Genomic DNA, 23379 nt, shown 5'->3' on the forward strand with positions numbered 1-23379 from the left:
GAAAAAAATTCCCTTGTATATGACACACGAACTTTAAATACTTGGGATTTAGACTACTATTAAAGGCATACTGCAAGGTGACTGTTTCTGCCCATCCTCATTCATGTCTTATCTACACATGGTTATCCCTGCCTCAGTCTCAGTGTAGAAACAGAACTTGCATGATGTTGCATTTATGCAGCCATCACTTTTTTTTTATTTTTTTTTATAGAGGTACAATAGGTGCAAATAGACCTCCATCCCCTTTATGCTGTCACATCAGTGTCCATGGAAAAGGCGGGTTTATTGTGGTGGATGTCTTTCTTTATTACGTGGGAGGACTGTGGAAAGCTCTGGCCACCCCAGGCAGTTGCTGCCAGGACCCGAGGAGCTGGATCCTGCATGGAAGTTCCCATGGTGCACAGGATCCACTTCCTCCAGCCCCAGGCTTGGCTTTCCCTGCTTGCAGAGAGATGCTCTGGGGAATCTCAGGGTGCCACTCTGTAAGGGCAAGTCAAGGCTTCCCACTTACAGAGACTTGCCCCAAGATTTTCAGGGGTACATCTCAGCAAGTGGAGAAATACTGCATGGGCCCCAGCCTGGGGCACTGTGTCTCTACTCAGAGACCCATGCTGGGTCCTGTGCTGTGACCCACTCTTCATTAGAAGGTCTGGGTCAGAACAGTCCCAGCCAAGTGGTATAAAGATGAGAGGAATGAGACCTGAGGACTTCCATGCACTTTGTACCCAGACCTGCTCTGACCCATGCCTATGAGTGCAGCTGGCACAGGTCCTGGAGTGGAAGCACAAGAGCATCAGGGATTTCCCAGGTCCTGCACTAGTATTTATGCCTCCACAGGACCTGGCACATGTCCCAGCAACAAGGCATAGGACAGTGAGGGATACCTGGGCAAGGAGAACACATCCCTTGTTGCCCTGTGTCAGGCCCCTGCCCAGTGCAAGACAGCAGGCAATGTGTTTTCCCCAATGGAGTGGATCAGGTGTTGCAGGATGTGTCCTACCACATCTGAATGGCTTTGTCTGGCAATGACTATTTTTACCTTCTGTCTCATTTGTTCTCATTTTATGCACTGTTTTTTGGCATGTTGCTGGTTGCACTTTTGGTCTCCAGGTCAGGTGGTCAAATTATTTTTGCTAACATGTTCTGAATCCTAATCCATTGAACAGAATGGCGAATGCCTGTCAAAAGCCCTCTTGTAAACCAGAAGTTCCCAGAGATGGTGAAGAATGGGCTGATGGCTAAGGCCTTCTCTGCAGGCTGAGCCACTGGGCGGGGGGTGTTTAAGCCAGCCCCTGGGAAAGAACTGGCAGATCATTGTCTTGGTTTAAAAGCTGAAATGGGAGAGTCACCTGCAGTATAACAACCAACCAAACCAAGTGAGGTATTAAGGAACAAATGGGCTGTGGACTCTTCTGCAAGAGCAGAGTAACCCTGCAAAGATGACTTCTCCAGTTTACAAGTCAGGACACAGGAGAACAGCCACAGCACAGCATCTGAACTACATCCCTGACCAGCCTGCTGGAATCTGAGAAGGAAGCTGTCTTGCTCTACTTCTTGTAATAAAGATTCAGCAACTAGAGATGTCTGACCCTGCTGTGATAATGATAATGTATGCATGTTAAGGAGTCAACACATAGCTCTCAAACAGAGCAGAGATGTAGGATAACAAGGCAACACTTTTACCTCTGCCTACAACCACTTGCTTGTGAATGTAGTAGACCAGTAGTTCTCAACCTTTTTTTTTTTTTTTTTTTTTTTTTTTCTCATTTGCGGACCCCTGAACAATTTTGAATGGAGATGTGGACCCCTTTAAATTGTAAGTGTAGATATTCATATGATTTTGATTGATCTTAGTCATCTCTTTCACAGACCCCTTAGAATAGTCTGAGGACCCTTAGGGCAGTTGTTCTCAACCTTTTTTGTACCAAGACCCATTTGTAACAAGGATGGCCAGTCCCAACGAAGTGCCCCTCACTCCTGATCCACTGTCCCCAGGCCCCAGCCCCACAGTGTGTGGAGCGGGGAGGGGGCCCAATCAGCCCTTTGCAGGCTGGAGCTTTGCCAGCCTGCAAGGGAAAAGCCATGGTTTCCCACTTTTTCTCCTTTTAAAGGACAATCAATTTTTAAAGTTTGTTCATGACCCTTTCATATATTCTTGAAACCAATGGGTTGAGAAATGCTGCCCTAGAGGTCAGCAGACCTCAAGTTGAAAACTACTGTAGATGACAGGATAAACTTTGTAGATGCCCCGAAGTAACTTGGTTTAATGAAATCAGCAAAATAAAGCATTTTAAAAATTTCCCTGGTTAGTTGGTTGCTGTTAAAGGTTTCCTAGCAAAGTTGCTTGCTTTTTATCCAAACTGACTTAAGTGGAATGGACTGTTTAACATCCATTAAGAAACTGCTGGTCAGTGATGGTAAAATATACTTTATATTGTGTCAAGCTTTGTCCTGGCAGGAGAGTAGTCTCAGGGCAAGTCCAAACTTGCCCTCACTTTTATAGTTCACTTGTGCACCATTTCTTAAAACTTAGCAAACCTGCTAAATACAATGACAGAGGGAAGGGAAAGGTGAAAACTTATAGGAGCAGCATGTCATTATTTCCTTGTCTTTTGACCAGTAGTGAGTTCAAATGGGGGGAGCATTAGTGCACAAAGGATAAACGCATGCGTTTAAAGCTCTGTGGTCCAGACCTGCTACTGCACTTGCAGGAGTGTAACAGGAGGGGATGCTAGTCCTTGTTCCCCAGCAAAGACTGTTATCAGTTGAGCTTCTGGCTGAAGAACCCACTGCAAACCATTTGACTAGGCCCTTCCAAGGGAGAATATGTGCTGCTCTTGTTTTGCAGGATTGAAAATTGTGCATAGAGTTAGTACCTAAAGATTGCCCATGTTTATAAGGCTAAGGTGTCTATAAGCATCTTGGTAACAGTCACAGAAAACAGTGGTTTACAAAATTTTGTTTTTAATAAAGTAAAAAAATTGTACCCTAAGTCCCTATAGCCATCAGCTGCAGGCGTTTAAAGCCTCTTAAATATTTAATGTGGCCTTCTAAATTCCCTTTTCACTCCAGCTGATTAAAAGCAGCTTGCTGCCTTCCTCAGAAATGTCTTGAATGTGCACAAGGAGTGAAGTGGAGGCAGGCTTTGATCCTTGAACTTTCTTTCACATTGCCCTTCCTTCCCCCCCGCCCCCTCCAAAAAAAAAAAAAAAAAAAAAAAAAAAGGCATTTAATGTGTGCTGGGAAAGTGACTTCCTAGCACTCCTATGGGGGCTCTTAGTCCTATATGATTGCACATCTGAATTCATGGACCAGAACTTGATAGCGATAGCAAGGTTGTGGGGAAGGAGCAAGATAAGTTGGCTTCACAGATGAGGCTATATAAACCTATTCTGGGGTCCAAGAGTGCAAGAGAGCAAAGTAGTATGAAGTATTTCTGTTTTGGAGAAAGAAAGGATAGGTATTTCCATGACTGCTGTAGCTTTCTGAAATACATTCTGGGCAATTAAATACTAATCTATAGAAACTCTTCAAAAATGGGGTGTGAACCTCTAGGGCTACCTGCAATACTGATCATTTGGACAATGTATTTTTTGGACAGCCGGAGGATTCATTGAGTCATCTGAAGGGCTGAGCACTTAATCTCTGACTCGGGTTTTGAGACTTCCCTGTGCATGCTTTGTGCAGTGAAACTCCTGATGCACTTACTGCAATTTTTCAGTCTCATGTGACATGCATCTGCATACCTGTCAAATCAAACATCTATTCCTTGTTTTATTGCCTTGTCTGCAAACCTGGCCTTCAAATTATCTTGTCAGCCCTTTTAAGGAATGCTCTGCTTCAAGTTAATAGTAGTTTTCCTGTTTGAAAGAACAGTGTTGTAGACATAGTTCAAATTGTTAGGTTTTTATATTGAGATTCTTTATCACGCTGGTCACTATTGTGTCCAATTTTGTGCAAGATCCAATAGTGCATGATTGGATATGATTCCTTACAGCTCTTCTAGACTTCTGCTCTCTTTTGATGGTAACTAATGTTTCAAGGCCCCATAACCAGTGAAACTAGTACAAAAGCAAATTATGTTATTTTCTGTTTCCTTGTGCACTATGATGGGATTGACTGCACAGTCACTCTTTCCCTGCATCAGCTAGCATGGGATGAACCAAGCTCAGGTAAACAAAAACAAAAAGTATGCGTCTTTGATTTAGTTAGTCTATAGGGTGTGTTTCTACCCTGCCTTCTGCCTGTCTTCAGACTAACACTGCCAACTGTGTCTCCCTGCATTCTTTAAATAAATGTCAAAAGCATGTATTTTACAATGGTGAAAATCCACAGCTAGGCATCTGGATAGCTGTCTGTAACAGACTGAAGCAAGGTTTAAATTCGGATTCTGGTTTTTAACATCACTTCTCCATGGACAGCTCCCACTTCTGCAGCTACTTGTGCACCCTGCTGCCATGGAGTGCAAGTGTTGATGTGTGCATGTGCCTTGCCAGGCGACTGGGTGTCCAGGCGATCTCTTTAAGAGCCCCGTTCCTGTCCTGCATTGCAGTTGGGAGAGTGGGATTGCTCTTTGTCTGTTTCTTGAGGATTTTAACAAAAAAATGGCTGCTTCCAACTGCAGTAGAAAAAGCTGACCCTGAAGTTGGGCACTATACTTTCTACACTAGTTAAGCATCCGGATACCTTCTGCTTCTGAAAAATCCAGTCATTTGTTTAGGCTTCTGAATAAGCACTTGGTAACCTGTTGGGCACCTAGGTCTGAAACTTAAGGCAGTGCTTGATGTAGTCATAATTACACCATAGATGAACCTGGCTCCCTGTTGATTTATTTTAATACTTTCTTCCAGGTTTCAAATGTTTCACCACATTACAGGGTAGCAAGTATTCTGCTGCAGTGTCTGTTAATGAACCTTGCAGAATAGCCCAATAAGATTAAATGAGAGTAGAGATGATGGTGGGTGCAGGGGGATGTAGAGAGAAGGAATGATCTTCACAACAAAAGTGGCACCCTTAAAACAATTTCTCAGTGTCATGCTTGAGAAGCATTGCTCTAGGTTCACATCATTGCAGCTGACCTCTTCCTCTGAACAGTGAGGGGTGGACAGTGCATAGAATCAGAAGACTTTATAGGGATAAATTGCAGACTTGTAGTCTAAAGTAGTCAGATCGGCTGGTACAAGAGAGTGGCATTAGAATCCTTGTCTTAGTGAAATGTGTATACACTTAACACAATCCCAGCTGTCTGGAGAGGTGGAAGTAGAATTAATAGAATATTAATAACTAGGTGGTTCATGGCACCAGCCCCAACTTTCTGATCCACAGAGCTTCTCTTCCTGTCCGACACTGTTTGCTGTAAGAAATCTGCAAGCCTGCATCTGTGACCCCTTTCACACATGCTGCCACACTTCCTGTACTTCAGAGTAGCAGGCTTTTTTGCTGTTGGTATGTTTAAGTAGCATTAGCAGCCAGGGCTTGTTCTGTACTGTGTGTCTGTTCTGGAGATTGGGGAAGGGCAGAAAAAAGATGGGTCTTGGCCTACAACTGTGAGAGAGAGTGAAAAGTGTATAGGGATGAACTGTTTTTTAAACTGCTTTGGTAACCCGCATCTCTAATTCTTAAATTCTACCCATGTTCCTACTAAGCCCATGGCTGCTGCAAACTTGCAGTGCAGATAGTACAGGAGCAGCTAATTTCTGTGGGCTTTTTTTTCCTCCAGCCCCGAAACAACTATCTTTATACAGGGATGGGAAGCATGTATTTGTATTTGCAGTGTGACTTACAACGGGTCCTTGTGAATGCTGATCCTCTGTCTGCGCTCTTGTCTAACAGAAGATTAGCCTCTTCTGCTCCTGCATCTTTAATTCTCTGAGTATCCTGTATAAAGAAGGTGTCTGTGTCTCAACTCCTCATCTGAGTACAAAGGACCCAAGGCAGGGATGGGCAAAATATGGGCCAACACCGGCCCGGCAGATGGTTCTATGAGGTCCTTGACCCTGCCCAGCCCAGGTGTGCAAGCCTGGGACCTGGCGCATGCAGCCAGTCACACTGCGCCAGGCACAGAGGTGCTGTCTAGTATGGTATGCAGCCCTCCCTGTCCCCACTCGGGGTTCTTGGGCATGTTGGGAGCTGCAGTCTGTAGAGCTAGGTGGTATGGCAGCCAGACTCAGCTTCCCCACGACCCCTGTGGCAGCAGCTCCTAGTTGCTGCTGGACACCCTGGCCCATCTGCTCTGCACCCACCATGGGGCACCAGATGGTGGGTGGATCTCCCCAGGCAGGATACTGTCAGATGGGATGAGATCTGGACCAAAACCACAGGGTGACAGTGTGGGGCTAGGACCAGGGCTTGGGGCAGAGTTGCAGTCTGCTCCCCACCTGCCCATGGCTCCATCCCACCTGCCTGGCTGAACATGCCCTTTCTGCAGGGGTTTCAGGCTGGTCTCCATGGAGACCCTACCTGCCCCCAGCAGTGGGTTCAGGGCAGACAGGCTCAGGGCTGGATAGGATCAATTGGTATCTCCCCAGTGCCGCCCCCCCCCCCCCCCTTTCTGAGACTAGGTCGCTTCCCTCCCTTCTTCTCCCCCAGCAGCTCACCAAAACTCCGTAAGTGGCCCTCCAGCTGCAATAATAGCCCACCCCTGACCCAAGACAAGGCTTTAGCTGGATCAGGTCTGAGAGCAGCCTTAGCTAGCATGCAAATTGCCTTTTCATCTAAATGCAGGTGACCACAACAGACAAAAGGAGCTTCATCTAGGTGGTGAGGCAGGCGTGCAGTATGCCAAGTCAACTCCAAGCACCCAAAAGGGAGTCAGCGCATCAGAAATTCCTCTGGATGTGTTATCCAGTAGGCTGCTGACATTGCAGTGATGGGAACACAGACTAGCATGATGCGAGCAGTTGAAAGCTCACAGTAAAATAACCTTCAGTGCCCCTGCTATTAACATTCCCAGGGTATGATAATTGGATAAGCATGTATTTACAAAATATTTACTGACTGCATAGTTACTGCAAAATACCTTGTTGCTATTTTGTTCCTGTACAGTGCATTTTGCTTTACAGATAACTTTGGAAACACGTTGGGATTAGAAGACACTGTTTAAATTGGGCAGAAATATTCCAGTGTATGATTAGCTATAGCACAGTCATGTGGGATTTTTTTTGTTTGTTTTCTTGTTCTTTAAAAAGGGAGTATTTTGTGACTTCTGGAAATTAATTGCATTTCTCAACCAATGATAAAAATGGTATGGCCTCAATTTAGTGTCCCTGCATTGCATTATTTGGTTTCAGTATCACATGGGAGATGCAATTTAGTTATAAATATGTGCAGGTAATTGTGTGTGCTGTATCTGGGGGCATGCAGCTAATAAAAGAAACTTGCCCTTTAGGGTCTCTTTTGTGCAAAGATCTGTTTTGATTCTGGTATTGCAGTCCTCAGTGTCCTTATTTGCCTACTTGGTGGTTGTGGAAAAATATGAAGTAATCCTTTCCCACCATCGTTCCCTCCCACCTGTCCCCTGACACTTGGCTTAGCTGCTGGCGGGCCACCTCTGTTCATTGACATGTTCTGACTGAAATCCCTGCCTCAGCTCCTAGCTGGAAGTGTGAGTAATCTTCCCAGACAGGAGTAGCAGTTCCAGCAGACAGCTGTTTAATGGGAATGTGAGGAACCGGTTCTCTAAGCAACCAAGTATGTGGGCTGCTGCTAGGCAACAGCCATCTGGAACCCAGCTTGTTTCCTGGAATGTACCAGCCCATTCGGCTGCCCAGGGATTAACGTTCATTTGTAGCTGGGAGCAGAAGAAAAGAGCTTCAGCATTTTGCCAGGTTAATGTGAATCTGAGACCATAGGAATTGGACTCCTCTAAACAAAGGGCTTTGCTGCAAGTTTTATCCCTTCTCCTCTTGGAATGGGAGCGTTCACTTTTTCACAAAAGCATTTTTGGTGGGTGGCAAATGCTCCTCACTACCGTTGTTGCAAGGGCTGGCAAAGGACAAAGGGATTTTGAGCAGGATTATTGGTGATCTGGGTATCAATTTTTTCAGTATTTTCAGAAGGGAAATTTAAAGCCCTGCTGTCTCATTCTACCAGTAATAGGTGGTATTTTGGGCTGCTCAGTTTAGCCCGTATTGTAAACATTACTCTTTCTTCTTCTGTGGCAAACTTAAAACTACTTCTGTTCAGCTGACGCAAGCAATCCAGGGAAAGCTTCGAAGTTCAGTTATTCTTGCCTTTATTTTACTTTAACTCTGGCTGAGATTTGAAGAATTACTTTCCTCTCCCTTCTCTACAGGAGCCCAGTTCTAAAGTGCAGGGCCATCCCTGGGGGGGCGCAAATTCATTTGCCATCCCCACCACTGCATCTGGGCCCCGACCCTGCAACCATTGTCTCTGCTGAGGTGTTGGACTTTGAGCAGAGATATTGGCTGCTGATTTATATTGTGACAACTTGTGATTTTTTTTATTTTTTTTTTTTAGTTATTGCCTAACCCCAGCTATGAACTGGGTTACAGCAATTTTGTGTGACACATCTTTTTCTTCAGAGGCCTCTGGTAATCTAATAAAATTTGATGCAATAAAACCGTTTCAGGAGTGTACAGAGAAGATGATACAGTGGTTGAGGAGCTAAACTAGTACTTGAAAGAACAGAGAACTGTCTGCGGATCTGATGCAGACATGCGGCCTTAAGTCACTTAACTTTTGTGTCTCCGGCCCTTCCTGGGAAATGGGGAAAACAGCAGTGTTCTGCCTCATGCTTCACAGGGATTGTGTGAAGATGCATATATTTCTATATGATGGAACTCTTGGATACCTGGTACATCATCATACTTTAGATGGATGTACTGATAAAGTGCATCTTTCTTCCTCATACAAACTAGGGTGAAAAGGGCAATACTTTTCTTCCTGCTGTATGCCTGTCTGAGTGATCCCTTTGGGCAAGCCTGGGTGAAGTCTGTGAATTGACAGTAGCCCTGAAAAGTACTGCAAGAAAAAGTCCTGTATTGTCTTTCACCTGGAAGTATAAATTACAGTTGCTCTGAATTTTCATCCTAAAGTGTTGAATGACAATTGCCGTTCAAACGGGAGTAACTGCTTGCAAGCTAGCAATTCACTCCAAGTCAGCAATTGTTGTGTGGCCAAGTGCTTTATTTCTCCAGCTTCAGGCATTCCTCAGTATGTCTGGGTTGGCTGAGATTTTGCAGAGGAGTTCACAGATAAAATTTTGCAAAAGTGCTTAGTGCTGGTCCAAGCTTGCTCCAGCTGGAGTCAGTAGGAGCAGGGTTAGGTCTTTGCCAAGTGCTTTTGAAAATTCAACCCTAGCAGAGTTCAGGGCTTAACTCCCTTAAACTCTTTTGAAAGTTCCAGCTGGTTCATCTCTAAAGCACAGCCCTCTCCATGAAGCCTAACTTCTTAGTTTTGTAGAAGATTCTCTGTGGTCCTCTGGAGGAGAGCTTGAGCCATACACATATTTGAACCTTAAATCTGTACCTTTGTGCTTGAACAGCTGCCTGAAATGCTCAGATGGGAGGAGTCAGGAAGAAGGGCAGAAGGCAGGTACTCGCATAATAAGCATTAGTCCCAACAGTTGGTCACTGAAATAACAGATTCTGTTGATGGTGGTCTCCATGGAAATGACAGCACAGCTGTTTGTAAGCTTGGGCTGTTGCTAGCGTTCCTCCCAGCAACAGGCTCTGCCTTCCCGATTTTCAGGCTTGGTAAGTTACTCCCTTGGGTGAACTCGGCCAGTTCAAATATTGTTGCCTTTTTCACTAGCGTTTGCCTCATGTTGTGCATGTCTGGAAAAAGAGCAAGAGCAGATCCTGTCCAAGTATCAAGGTATGACTTGCCATTGCATGTAAGCTTAGTTTGTAATCAGCAGTGGTTCTGGTTTTGTCTAGAATAGAGGTTTGTGCAGTTTAAACATGTCTTTCTGTACTCCTATTACAAAAATTGATGCCTTAGGACAGAGGTTGTGAACTGGGTCTATGCATACCCTTGGGAGTACTCGGGAAGGCCCCAGGTGGTACTCGGGGGTGCAGAGAAGCAGGGGTACTTGGGAAGCATGCCGCCATTCATCAACCAGCTGCCAGGGGACCCTCCCCCTCCCCCACTTGTCCAGGGGGTATATTAAAGGAGGAGTACCCAGCAGAAGGGGTATACTCCTTAAAGGTTGAAAACCCCTGCCTTAGAAATACTATGGTGATTATGTACTAGAGCAGTGGTTTTCAACCCCTTTTTTTGTACCAACACCCATTTGTAAACATTGATGGCCAGTGCCCCCCACCCCCAGGCCCCAGTGGGGGGGGGAGGGGGGAGAGCATGGAGCACCCAGGAACTCTCCCAACCTGCAGGTGAAAAGCCATGATTTCCCATGTTTTTCTCCTTTAAAGGAGAATACATTTTTAAAGTTTGTTTGCCACCCTTTCATATATTCTTGCAACCTACTTCTGGGTAGAGGAAGTAGGGTTCATGGGTTGAGGAACACTGTGATAGAAGATGTACTGAATATCAACAGAGTAGCTCCAGAGCTCTCCAGGTGTCTAACATCCTTCAGTTACTGTGTGCAGGACTTCTGGCCTGGAGCCATGCATGCACTGCTCATTGTTCCTGGATTTCAGTGAGGCTTTGTTTCTCCTTTGTCTGATTTTGCTGTGATTTGGTCCTCCCAAAACCAGACAATAAGCAGCTTTCTTCAGAGACTGAGGAGCCCTGATGGAGCAGTGGCCTGTTCTGAAAACCTGTCTAATAAACAGGCTTTTTCTAAGTTGCTTTAAATCCATTTTTCATCTCCCAATTTCCTTTCTTAAGCACGTTTCACACCCCATCTCAGATGAATTCTTGTCTTCCCCACTGATCAGGCGTAATCCTGCTGACTTTTTGCACTAAATGCTGTAGATCAGGAAGGGTGAAGGTCTGTATTACTCTGTAACTGTGGCTGGTCTGTGTTTATTGTTCCCTAGCATTTTGCAGTTTTGGACATAAAGCTTGAAGATGTCCTGCCGGATGGCCGTGACATTCCGGTAGCCTTGAAGATTGCAGTCTTTAGTATTGGGAAGTATTTTTGGTATGTCTCTTGAAGGCAGGAAAGAGGGCTGCCTGTTCTATGGGGAATGAGGAAATTGTGAAAGCAGCATGTGCACAGATCTGTCGATGCACCTATATCACACTGGTGCAATATTCTGAGCAGATTCTGTCTTTGGGGTTTACTGTTAATCCTTTGAGGAGGCCAAGAGTTGGAAAGTCCTGGAGTACACATGCTATCAATGATTACAGAAGGGGGAGGGTCAGATGGGGAACAGCACCAGAAGTAAGTGGGTGGAGGCAGTCAGCTGTGTTACTTATTAACTAAATCTCTATGGAGGAGGAGGATGGATGTGTGTATTAGATTTCTCCTAATACCTGCTTTCTCAAGATAAAAGCAGATGTCTTATTTCTCCAGGCATAAAACCTTTTATTCTAGGATCCTACAAACAGTACGAGGCCGTTGTCCCACATTTAAATACCTGTGAAATATCAGGGACAGCACTCTCTTTTTCCTGGGGCTAATTTGAGTTAATTGCCATTCCAGCTGGTATGTAAATGACTGTCCTGCACCTGTTTTGATGGGAGTCGAAGCCTGAGAGGGTCAGAGCCAATGTCAAGAAGCCTGGCAGGACATCAGGCCCCCTCCTCTCCCCCTGGTTTGGTTGAGGATGGGTGTATATTATTGTGTGATTCTAGCCTTTCTTGGGCTGCTTCCCGCATCTGTGGAAAAGTGATAATCTGAGTCTTTCTCTCTGAAGGCTGCAGTGACCCTTTTAAATATTAAGCCAATAATCTGGCATTTGTGAAAGGGTTGGTACAGAAAAAAAATTGGGCTGTGAAGATGAGCGAATCATCTCTGGCTGAGAGCCGTTTGGGTCACAGATATTACAGCTTCAAATGTGCTTGAAGAAAACCCTGATTCATGCTTGGGGCTCGACGCGTTCTCTAAACTCGGTTTGTAAACTGCAGCCTTCACAGTGGTGCCTTTGTTCAACCGAGCAGCCTCCCTGCTCCCACAAACAAAGTGTTCGAGAAAGTGCCTAGCACTACCCTGGTGGAAGAAGAAGCCATTGTTTAAGAAACATCTGATTTGCTAAGAATTTCAAACGTTACGAAGTTGAGGAAAACCAAAAGATCGGGAGACTTGCTAAGAACACGGGCCAGAGCATCCTGTGTTATGTTCAAGGGAATGCCTGTATGTGCCAATCAACACCTAGTCCATGTTAACTCAGCTGTGCTTTGCTTGTGTATATTGGAATGGATTGATTTGGGAGATCAGAGCTGAGACGTCCAGGTGGGGATACTATAGCACTGTGCATTTCTCAGCTTTCAGATCACTTGCCATTAGGCAGCTGGGGAATTTTCTTAGTTTCCTGCCAAGACCATGAAAGAAGTTAGGCTGGGAAACACCTTCTAGACCATTTGCAAATATGTTGTCTTCCCCTCTTATGCTCTGGTGTGCAGATACAGCTGAAACACTATTCCACCTTTGCCCAGCAGTAGTTGTAAGCAGGAGTATGTTGTTCATCTGTTATTATAAATGGATAAAAAAAGTCTTGTTAAATTAACTACATGTTTAAATTAGAAATTGATTTTCATGTGCTTGCTTTTATTTTTGACCTATTCTCAGCTTCAGGCAGTGACAATACCTACTTGGTTTCCCTTCTCTTTCATCAGCACTAGCCTAGTGTGGCAATGGCTTGGGTTGCAACCAGGGGAATGGCTTAAAGCTAAACCAAAAAAATGTGAGCCTTGTATTAGTAGTACCAGCCTTTCAAAATTGAAACCGGGTGTTGGCTGTCCCACACCCAAGGTCCAATGGAAAACGTTATCATGACTAATGTTTATGTTCCTCTGGTGTATGGGGGGGGGGAGATGGAGGAGAACAGAGTGCAGGCTCTGCCAGCTGAGTGTTCCCTCTTTTTGGCACTATGGCCCCATGGGCTGAGGGCGTGGTTTGTTTTTAGCTTGTAAAGAGTTGCAGTCATAGCTCTCCACACCCCTATTTGCATGGTATTCTGGCCCAGGCTATTCCATTGCTTCTGGTGCTGATGTCACATGATGACATTAGCAGATCTTCCTTTCTGAAGATGCAACAGCTGGATTGTATCCCATGGGCAATAGATAATAGCAGAGCCCATGAAGGAGTTGGTTGTGAGAGTAGAGCTAGGGATGCAGCCAGTAGACCAGCATTTAGAGAACATTAGTGACAAATAAGCAGTTTTCTCTCATCAACGTTGAGTTTTTTGCATCAGGTTTCATGATATTTAGATGCCTACTGGCGCCCAGTCTTTTTAAATAAGATGTGCATTTCCCATTCTTTTCTCTTCACATAAAGAGAAACAATCCTGCAGAAGTCTTGCTTACAACAAGGGAAGCATAGACCACTCCTGCCACAAGTTCATCTCCAGTGCTGATAACACTGTGAGAGTCCTGTGTTGACAGGCTGCTGGCTGCAATCAGTACTTTATAGTATTGGCTAGGTCTGCTGTGAGAAGCTTTTAAATAGCATGCTTAAGTTAAGATAACCCATCTATGCTGCATGATCCCAGAGTTTCAAACCTTAATACAGCTGAACCAAGGTTGTCTTTGCAACTTGCAGCTTTGCAGAAGCTTCCCACTGTTCTCCAGGCTTAGATGATAAGCTGGTGTAAGCATGTCTTTATTGTGCAAGAGCACCAGGTGTGAGCTGCCTCAGTTGTGCCAGCTGTGCTTCTGGATCCTGGAAAAGTGATGTAAGAACAGTATGCTGTGGGTTGATGAATGACTACTGAAATGGAAAAAGTAATACTGCAAGAAGGAATTGTTCAATAATTATGGCTTTGTCAGCATGATACCAGCTTCTCAGACATCTTGAGCTTATCATGGTCTTTGTTTAAAATGCACTACATCCATGTCCTAGCATCCTGCAGTCCTATTGCTCATCACTTTACTTATAATTGAAACTCTAAATAAAAATCTAATCAACCTGTGCAAGAAGCAGTTCTTGCAAATGACTAAGAGGTCAGTCATTTAGAACACTGACAGCTGTTGCCTTTGGAATGACCAGTTAAATTCTAACTGACTTCCTCTTTACTTTCCCACCATGTAATTTTCTTTCGTCTCAGTTAAGCCAGATACAGACTTTTACTGGTATAAGTAATTGGAAACCAGTCTGTACCCATAACAGAACAGAAGAGTGGTTTTTCCACTCTCTCCAATCTCTCAGTTCTAATCCTCAAAGGAAATTTACAAAACACTTCAGAGAGGAGCCTATGAACTTCACTTTATCAACCTCCTGTGTACAAAAAATCATGGACTAAATATAGACATTGGATTTATGACACACTATAACCTGCCTGACATCTGACTCCCCAGGTACCTCTCCACTATTTAACTGCTATATTCATCCCCCTTCTGCCCCACCCCCACCCAACATGTCTCTCGCCCACCGACTCCTCAGTTTACATCTTCACTGACTGCCTGTCTTGCATGCATACCAGCCCAGCCTCTGGCTTCTTTACTATTCATTCCATCCAGGAAGAGCACACATCAGCTGCAGAGACTTCCTCAGCCTGACAAAGGATTTTAAACCCAAAAGCTTGCTAAACCTTTTTTTAACTACTTAAATTAGTCTAATAAAAGATACCAGATTCACCCAAAGAACCTTGTCTGCCTATGTCCTCAGACCAGCACAGCTACAACCTACACCCTTGCTCATTCAGACTCTTTATCTTTCTTGTATAATCTAAGTAATCCCCATTCAAAGAGCAAGCCAGAAGTAAAGTGGAAGCTAGGTGAGAGCTATTTGTGCCATTCCACAATCCAAGAACAAGAGGGCATGAATAAAATTAAGTGGTGGCAAATTGAAAACAATTAAAAGAAATGCAGTTCCCTGCAGTGCACAATTAACTTGTGGAACTTACGACTGCAGGATGTGCTTGAACCGATTAGCTGGGAGTAAGTGGAAATAGGATATGAATAATTAATGGTCCAGCTTTGTCAAGCACTTGGCAGATCAAATGCATTATGATTATCAAGCATTTGTCTTCAGTTCTGCTACTAGGTAAAGTCTTGAGTGTTTTGGTTCTCCATTGTAGGGAACTGGTTAAGATAAGACATTTCCACTAAATGCATAATTCCATACAACAAAGCATTTTGGGGGGGTGGATTGGCTGGTTGGTTTGAAGGTGGTAATCATTAAGCTTTGTATGCTGAAAATTACCATTTGCCTAATAGCTGGAGAAAGAAGCAAGACCCTTCTGGAGAGCAACAGTGAAACTGCCAAGTGCTATTAATGTCACTCTGCTCTTCCTTGGGACAGCTGCCTGCAAGGTTAAGAATGTGGTGCTGCAGTTGTTCTTACTTGGTTCACAGTTGCACAGTTACTTTCTAGTCCTTTTGGTTGTGAAAGCTAAATTTTAAACAAAAGCCTGGGTTCCACAGAGACAGAGTGCTAGGATGGATGGGCCTCCAGTGCTTTGTCCTTTGACATTGCTCTAACCACAGCTGATGATGGGACAGCAAAATGCTGGCAGCCAGTTCAAACTGATTATCCTATTGTTGTAATTCTGCTGGTGCTAGCAATGGAGACAGAGTTCCCTCACATGATTTGGAGCTAAACAGGGCTTTCTTGGTACTGCAGGATTCCTGGCTTGTGCCTAAGCACAAAAGAACAGCCGAAAGGGGATGTACAGGGCTCTGCAATCAAAACTCCTAGTGAAACAAACATTTGTTTTTTACAGTGCCGGGATGTATATTAAAAGTTGGAAGGAAAGTGTGATGGTTAATAAAGTTAATGTGGTCTCATTTGAGGAGTGCTTTGTGCAGGGCAAAGTTCTATAATAGCCAAATCTTGGTCACCCCAGTGCCAGCTTTCAGATTTTCCCGTTGTTGCTTCCAGAAGTAAATTGAGCACTGGTCTTCCATGATTCACAGATGTGCTCTTGCTAGTCTCTGCTGGTCATGCTCTTTGAGCCCTTGTCACATGCTCAGCTTGTCCTTTGCCTCCCTCCTCTTTATTGGCTGGTACCAGCCAATAAAGTGGCAGGTTTTTTAGTTGGTAGCAGCAATGACTGCTGTAGGCTACATCTGTACTACAACCTTGATGACAGACACAGCTGTGTCTTTAAGCTGTATCTTACTTGATGCAGCTGTGTCCACTGAAGCCTCAGTTTTGATCCAGTTATACCAACCCAATAATGCCTTTGCCATTATAGTTCACTTCCTGGAGGAAGGGCAGGAAGATATGTGACAGTCTGCTAATATGATCTGCCTTCATGCAGAGGGCATCTTACTGGTATACTCTATGGCCATAGCTATAATGGCAAAGTGCTCCCTGTCTATATGTAGCCAGGAGGGCCCTGGGTTTGTTCTTGGCTGATGTGGTTGAAGTTGATGGGGCTGCAACAGAAAGATGCCTGAAAAAAGCAGAGGCAAGGCACCCATGTGACTCCTGGTTTTTGTAATTGACTGTAATGCAAATAAAGACAAAGTTGTCTTAATAGATCCTGAGCCCTTGTTGGGAGGGCGGTATATAAATCCAATAAATAGTTCCCTATGAGTGTCGGTGTATTTAGACTGTATTTAGACCTCAGTCCCTTTGTTGGCTGACTTGAGAGGAAGGGTGCCAAATGAGTTGCTTCCTTCTTTTGAGCCCATGGTGACTCATGAGTGGGACAGAGCCAGCTCCTGGCTGCTCTGACTGAAAAGATTCAGTGATATATCTGTAAAAGGGGAGGGCTTGATGTCTGTAAAGCAGAAGCCTTGTAGTAAACAAATGTGCCTGGCCTTTGAATGAGGGAATTAATTCTGTCATGTCAATAGTGCTGCTTTTAGAAGACTGTATCATCCTTTTTTGTCCCCCAACCTTCCCTTTTGTTTGCTTTTCATTCCTCATCCCTTAAAAGCAAATTCTCAAATTGTTGGCAAGTCTCAGTTTGGTTTTAGAAGCAAGTTGAACTCTTCATGCTGCTACAAAACTCTCCATTTTTGGAAAGCCTGCTATGGGCTAAGCAGTACACTGATGTTTGTTTTGGTCGTTACTGAGGGTCTCGTCCATTTATTGACCATAATTTTAAAGTATTCTGTTGTAGGTAGGTATCTTGTTTTGAAACATCCCCAGCCACCCCTATATGCATGAGGGGTTTTATAGGGGAACTCTTTCAAAGCCTGTTCATAGAAGTCCTTAGTGACTCTAGTCTTAGATAGTGTGATCAGGCAGGTCTGAGGTAATTGGGCTAGACTCCCCCTTAATTATGGTTTCAGTGTCTCTTAGCTCTACTAGTCTGAAGATTTTACTCTTTTGACTGGGGGGGGGGGGGAGCTTCGGGAAGGAATTAATAGTATTTCCAAAGAGCCACCTAAATATTTCACAAAACAAAGTAACAAGTGAAAATTCGACTCACTCATGCTCTCTCACACTTAAGAACTGAAATAATTTAATTGTCAACAGTGTTAATTCAGTGACAATGATACATCTTTGGGGTAGCTGGTGTAGTTGGCTTCTGTTGCTCCAATGTAAAGTCTGTATTGAAACCCACTTCACTCTGGGGAGTGGAGAGAAATAGACTGGGTGGGAAGAAACTGTGGCCTGCCAACTTGTTACGAGTGTTTCTTCAGTCTTATCCCCAAGATACTACATACAAGGCACTTGCGAAAATGGCAGTGTTAGCAGCAGGGCTCTCTGGAAGGAGATGACCGTGGGGGTATGGATCCCAGTAGCACTGGAGTTGCCTAGTTACTCAGGGGTTTCTTTGGTGGTTTAACCTGACACTTCATTCTTTTAAATCTTTGGCCTTTGTGGGTGGCTTCCAGTTATTAAAAGCCAGTATCTCAATTTGAGACTGATCAAAGTTTAAACCATTAATTATTAGCCAGAAATTATCAGGGCAGGGACCATGATTTTATAGAGCTGCAGTCTTTGTGAGGAACATAGAGGAGAAGCATCAGTAAATGCCACAAAGCAAGTCTTCGGTAAAAACATTTATATTAACATGTCTGCCAAATGCACCTAAACTTTCATTCCCAATTAGGAACCTCCCTGAGAAGCTAAGGGACTTGGGTATGCTGGAAAGTCTGTCAAGTTGTTGGTATTTAGAGGACTCTGTTTTCCCATTACTAAGAGGGGCTGGGTGGTGTTTCTCCTCATAGGTCTCTAGTCCTATGGACATTGGCCTCCAACCCTTGGTTTTGCTAAATACTGTAGTTCCTGACCTATTTTGCTTGGGTGCTGTTATGCTAATGTTGCGATCAGCCCTGGAGGCATTTCAGTTTCAGACTTCTGTAGGAGAAAGGGGTGGTTAGGTTTCTGTACAGTACCTTGTAAAGTGTCCTAGATTAAAGCTGTATTCATTTTCTGAAAGAAGTACTTGCTGTCCCAGGAAACTATATATATTTTTTCCTGTATCTTCAGGGATGTATTTAATTTGTTGGTGTTACAAACCGCTTACCTTAGCAGTGCCTGGTGGTGGTGGTGGTGTTGTTTTTTAAGTGTATTATTAAGTTAAGGTGGTAAAAAACTAGACTGGGGGGGGGAGGGGAGTGTATAAAGCTGTCTGCCCAGTATTTCTTAAATCAGTGCCCAGAGACCCAAATAGAAATTGAACTTGTTGCACTAGACCCTGTAAAAACAAGCAACAAGGACAGGCCTCACTCCCAGAAATCCCAGTCTAGGATTTAGACAGTATGTGACAGATGACCAAGTGAAGTAGCAGATGGCTGTTGTATTGCTTAAATTCACTAAGATTTGCTCACAAGCTGGGGGTGGGGAACCTTGTATTAATCTTCTAATCTGATTCTCACTAAGGCAGGATGCTAAGCCTTGCCAAACCAATGGAGGCAGAATGGAAGATCAGGATGATCCATGTGTTGTCTCTTAACAAGATTAGCTTATGGGTTGGCAAGCAGTTGCCCAGCTGAAAAACCAAGAGTTTGATGCATGTTACAGCTCTTAAGAAGGATGTGTTGTTCATTCATGAGAAGTGCTAGCTATTTAAAAAATCAGGAAGAAGGCTGCAAGGCTTGCAGTATTTAATGTCAATGAAGAGGGACTGACTTAGAAGATAGCAGAACCTTACCTTGGTTCACATACTTCATGGGGATCTAGGTAGTATAGCAACCAGTCTTGGTTTTTGTTGTCACTTGGAACTGAGGAAAATTGTTGTTTGCCTCTTTTGTAGAGCAGCAGTTCCCAACCTGTGGTATACCAACAGTATGCGGTGGTACATGTTAATGGATTTATTATAATTGCTTTATATGACAAAAAATTACTGGTGGTACTTAAGGTTGAACTGAGAATTTTGCTGGTGGTACCTGAAGTTGTACAGTCTTCCCTCGCTTTATGCGGATTCTGTATGTATGAATTCACTCTTATGTGATGACCCTTTTTATACCAAAAATTCATTATATGAGAAGGTAAATTCATTTTTATGTGATCTGTGTGGTGGAAACCCGCAGTCAACTGCTTTGTGCGGTGCATTGTAGGAGTGACGAGCACCAAAGTATAGTCCTGTGTGGATCTGTGCTCCTCGCTTATTGTCTGTGACATGTTTCTGTAGTTGCCATCCCCATTACAGTAGTGCCCTGTGCTTGTGTGTACTTTCTGCTATTGGAGAGTACCAAACTTGTCTTGTAAAAGTGGTAGAAATAGGCCTGGGGATCAGTACAGTCGAGGTCTTGGAACATATCCCTATTTGTTACATTTGTAAAGTGGGTTCCCTTCATGTGAATTCAAGTTATGCGCCTTTTTCCAGGAGCGCATGTACAACAAAGCAAGGGAAACCTATTGTTTTACATTGGTGGTGCGCAGTCTGTCAGTTTGGGAACCACTGTTTGTAGAGAAAAGCAAGGTACCTGAAATAAGAGTTGGCTGTTAGAAATCTGATATAGGCCCTAGCAACAGGGAGACAATGTAGGTCAAGACTTTATTGGCTGGTGTAATTATTGTGGGTGTTCCCAAAGGAAACTAACCCCACTGTGCAGCTGTCTGAGAAGAGAGATTGTCTAATGCACTTCTATTCTGAAGATGGGATAAGGTTGTTGATCTTGTTAGGGTAGAAGGAGCTACTCTCCAGGAGTTTAACTCAACAAAATGAATAAATGGAGTTGAAGGAATGAACTTTTGAGTGTCTCGTCTGGTTACTAACGAGTGCAATTAGAGTTGTTCAGCAGCTGCCCTTCCGTTTATGAGCATATGAGCAAAGGTGATCATGAGGCCACTTTCTCTGCATGTTTATTCCAACATTACAATAATAATAGGATGCTTACTTAACTGAAGATTCATGTTTTAGATGGGAAGGTAGAGATGCAATTGATAGACTAACTACGTAAGATGAGAGAGAGAAAATAAGTTTTTGTGAACTCAAGCTCATATCAGACCAGCGCAGAGCAGCATATAAGTAAACTGAGTGATTTTGATGTTGTCATCATGGTCCAGGAAATGGGAGACAGATTTTTGTGAGTGATGGTTTTTATTGGACCAACTGCATGCTTGAGATAAACTCGGACAAGATTTTGATGGCCATGCATTTTTTTTAAGTCATAAATTTAGACAAACTTTTGAATATCTCAGCCATGCAGTTGGTCCAATAAGAGGTATCACCCAGAAAAATCCTTTCCTTTTTGTGTTGTCATGTAATGTTGGTGCTAATAGGGAGTCACTGTTTAGAGTGATTTAATATTTCATCTTTGATCTTAGCTAGGCTTGAAAGGGAATAAACAGTCTGTTTTGCCTGTATGAAAAGGGGATCATGCCAGCTCTATATCTTATTTGCATCTGTTGGGAACATGAGCTGTGTTTTTTCCTTGAAGTTGGATGGATGTGAGGGAGAAAGAAAGCAGATATGCACTCCAGCTTCGCATGGCTGGGAAGGCAGTGATCTGCTTGTTTTGACTGCTTCAGTTTTGTATGGTTGAGTTGCTGGTTTTGTGCCACACTCCTGCCAAGTGGCTAATCCCCTACAATAGTCTATGCTGTGGTATTGCCAGGGCCATTTATAACCTGAGGTTTTCATAAAATCATAGCTTCTAAGGCTGGAAGGGACCTCGGAAAATCATTGGGTCCAGTCCCCTGCACTAGGCAGGAAAGAGCTGGGGTCAGGCGACCTGACTGCCCAGTCTCCTCTTCAAGACTTCCAGAGTAGGCGATTGCACCACCTCTGGAGGGAGCTTATTGCACAGTCTGGACACCCTGACTACGAAGAAGTTTTTCCTAATGTTGAGTCTGAAATGGTCTTCCAGGAGTTTGTGACTATTACTCCTGGTTTCCCCAAGGGTGCCCTGGTGAACAGTTGTTCGCCAAGGCCTTGATGTATGCCCCTGATGTAGCAGTAAGCTGCTACCAAGTCCCCTCTTAGCCTTCTCTTTTCTAGGCTGAAAAGTCCCAAGTCCCTTAGCCTTTCTTCGTATGGCTTGCTGTGCAAGTCTCTAATCATATGGGTGGCTCTCTTCTGGACTCTCAAGTTTTACCACGTCCTTGTTAAAGTGCGGCACCCAGAACTGGACGAAGTACTCCAGTTGGGGTCTCACCAGTGCTGAGTAGAGTGGAAGAATTACTTTCTTGGTTTTGCTGGAGATGCATCGATTGATGCATGCCAGAGTAGTATTTGCCCTGTTGGCTACTGCGTCACACTGCTGGCTCATATATACTGTGGTCTATTATTCCCCGCCCCCCCCCCGTGCAGTTCCTTTTGTTTGTGGTGCTGGTCAGTTTGTAGGTGTGTTGGGGGGTGGTTCATCCCCAGGTGGAGCACTTTACATTTCTCAGTGTTGAACAAGGTTGGTGCACCATCAGGTATCCATGAGTCAGGACAACAAAGGGAGGGAATGGAATATGGGTTATGAAACTGCTTGTTAAAATTTGACAGACAAGGTTCTTTGGGTAAATCTGATATCTTTAATTAGACCAACTAATTATTTATAATGTAATTTATAATTTAGACCAATAATAAGGTATCAGATTTACCCAAAGAACCTTGTCTTCCTATGCCCTTAGACCAACACAGCTACAACCTATACCCCTGCTAAAATTTGAAGCATCTGAATTTTAAAATGGTCAATATTGGTCTCTTCTCCATCCCTAGACATAAACTGTTGAAATCATGAGGGAGCAAAAAATAAAAATAAAAAATAGACCGGTTGTGAATGGGAAAAGTAGCAAATTTTAAATCTCATTTTCCACAAGAGTAAAACAAGTGGCAAAGATGTCTGAGGAGCATTTATGATGGAAGCCATAAGATCTTGGGCAGATCTCTTGTTTTTCAGTACGGGAGAGATGCTAGACTCACAGGCTTCCACTGTGTGCACTCCTTTTCTTTTTGGCTCCACATGAGGTTGATTGTTAGCATGCCCTACCCAGGGTACACTCTGTAACTTGACTTGCAGGCAAAGCCAGATCTGTGATTCATCTGCATGTGATTAGAAGGAAGCAACTAGTTGTAGCAAGTAAAGTCTGAGACCACTTCACGGAGTTGGGTTAGATGCTTCTGAGCTGCTCTGCAGGGCCAGTTGTTACACAGACTTGTTTTGGTTCTATGGAAATTGTGTGCAAATCACTCATTCCACACAATAGAAATGCGTATGAAAATTAGACCCCAAAAGTAAAATGCAGTTAAAGTTATATCTGCTACAGAAATGTCTCTGTAATAGCTGCTCATGTTCCAGTGGGTCTGGACTGGAACCCATAGATCTGGCTGTTTTTCTCAGCTTTGCTGCTGACTTGCTTGGTCTGTGGTCTTAAGTAAATCACTTCAAGTTTCTGCATCTTCCTCCTGGTAAAGTTGAGATACTGGATGTTTGCTGCTTTCTGCAAAGTTCTCCTGCACGCAAAAGGCACTGCATATGAGACATCTAGAATATCTCTGTAAACAGGGTCTTTGAATCTGTTCTTATGGAACCAAAATGGGTATATAATTTCCCCTCCCACCATGTTTTCCTAGCTTTTTTATTAAGGAAAAATTATTAGGAAAAAGCCAACCTATTAAATAGGTGCTTTGCATCGGTCTTTCATCAGTCCCATGGGACGCCTATGCCCGCTACGGGACAGGGAAGTCCGGGTGAGGGTGATCCCCTGCCCTCCATTGATGCTGACTTCATGAAGGAACATCTCGAAGCTGGATACCTTCAAGTCAGCCGGCCCTGACAATCTTCAGCCCAGGGTACTCAAGGAGCTGGCGAGCATCATAGCCCAGCCTCTAGCACGGATCTTTGAAGACTCTTGGCACTCTGGTGTAGTGCCCGAAGACTGGAAGAAGGCCAATGTGGTGACTATCTTCAAGAAAGGGAGGAAAGTGGATCCGGCTAACTATAGGCCCATCAGCCTGACTTCTATCCCGGGGAAGATCTTAGAAAAGTTTATTAAGGAGGCCATCCTTAATA

At 44.0% G+C, this 23379-nt stretch overlaps 1 protein-coding gene and 1 long non-coding RNA gene across 10 annotated transcripts in view; one reads left to right on the forward strand and one right to left on the reverse strand.

Moving 5' to 3' along the window:
• Positions 1-23379, forward strand: part of DLGAP4 (DLG associated protein 4) — a 352337-nt gene that overhangs the window by 308894 nt on the left and 20064 nt on the right. The window contains exon 1 of one of the 9 annotated variants that reach the window (XM_019484662.2): positions 9819-9837. The exons of the other annotated variants lie outside the window; for them this stretch is intronic. The gene's annotated coding sequence lies outside the window, so the exon portion shown is untranslated. Of the gene's footprint in view, positions 1-9818; positions 9838-23379 lie in introns of those variants that run through there. 9 annotated transcript variants of the gene reach the window in all.
• Positions 13481-23379, reverse strand: part of LOC132252429 (uncharacterized) — a 65314-nt gene continuing 55415 nt past the window's right edge. Inside the window, exons 2-3 of the long non-coding RNA XR_009464341.1 lie at positions 19083-19200; positions 13481-13747 (exon numbers count right to left, since the gene is read on the reverse strand). This is a non-coding gene — a long non-coding RNA (uncharacterized LOC132252429). The remainder of the gene's footprint in view (positions 13748-19082; positions 19201-23379) is intronic.

The sequence above is a fragment of the Alligator mississippiensis genome, chromosome 9 (genome assembly GCF_030867095.1).
Source record: "Alligator mississippiensis isolate rAllMis1 chromosome 9, rAllMis1, whole genome shotgun sequence".
Lineage (NCBI taxonomy): Eukaryota > Metazoa > Chordata > Crocodylia > Alligatoridae > Alligator > Alligator mississippiensis.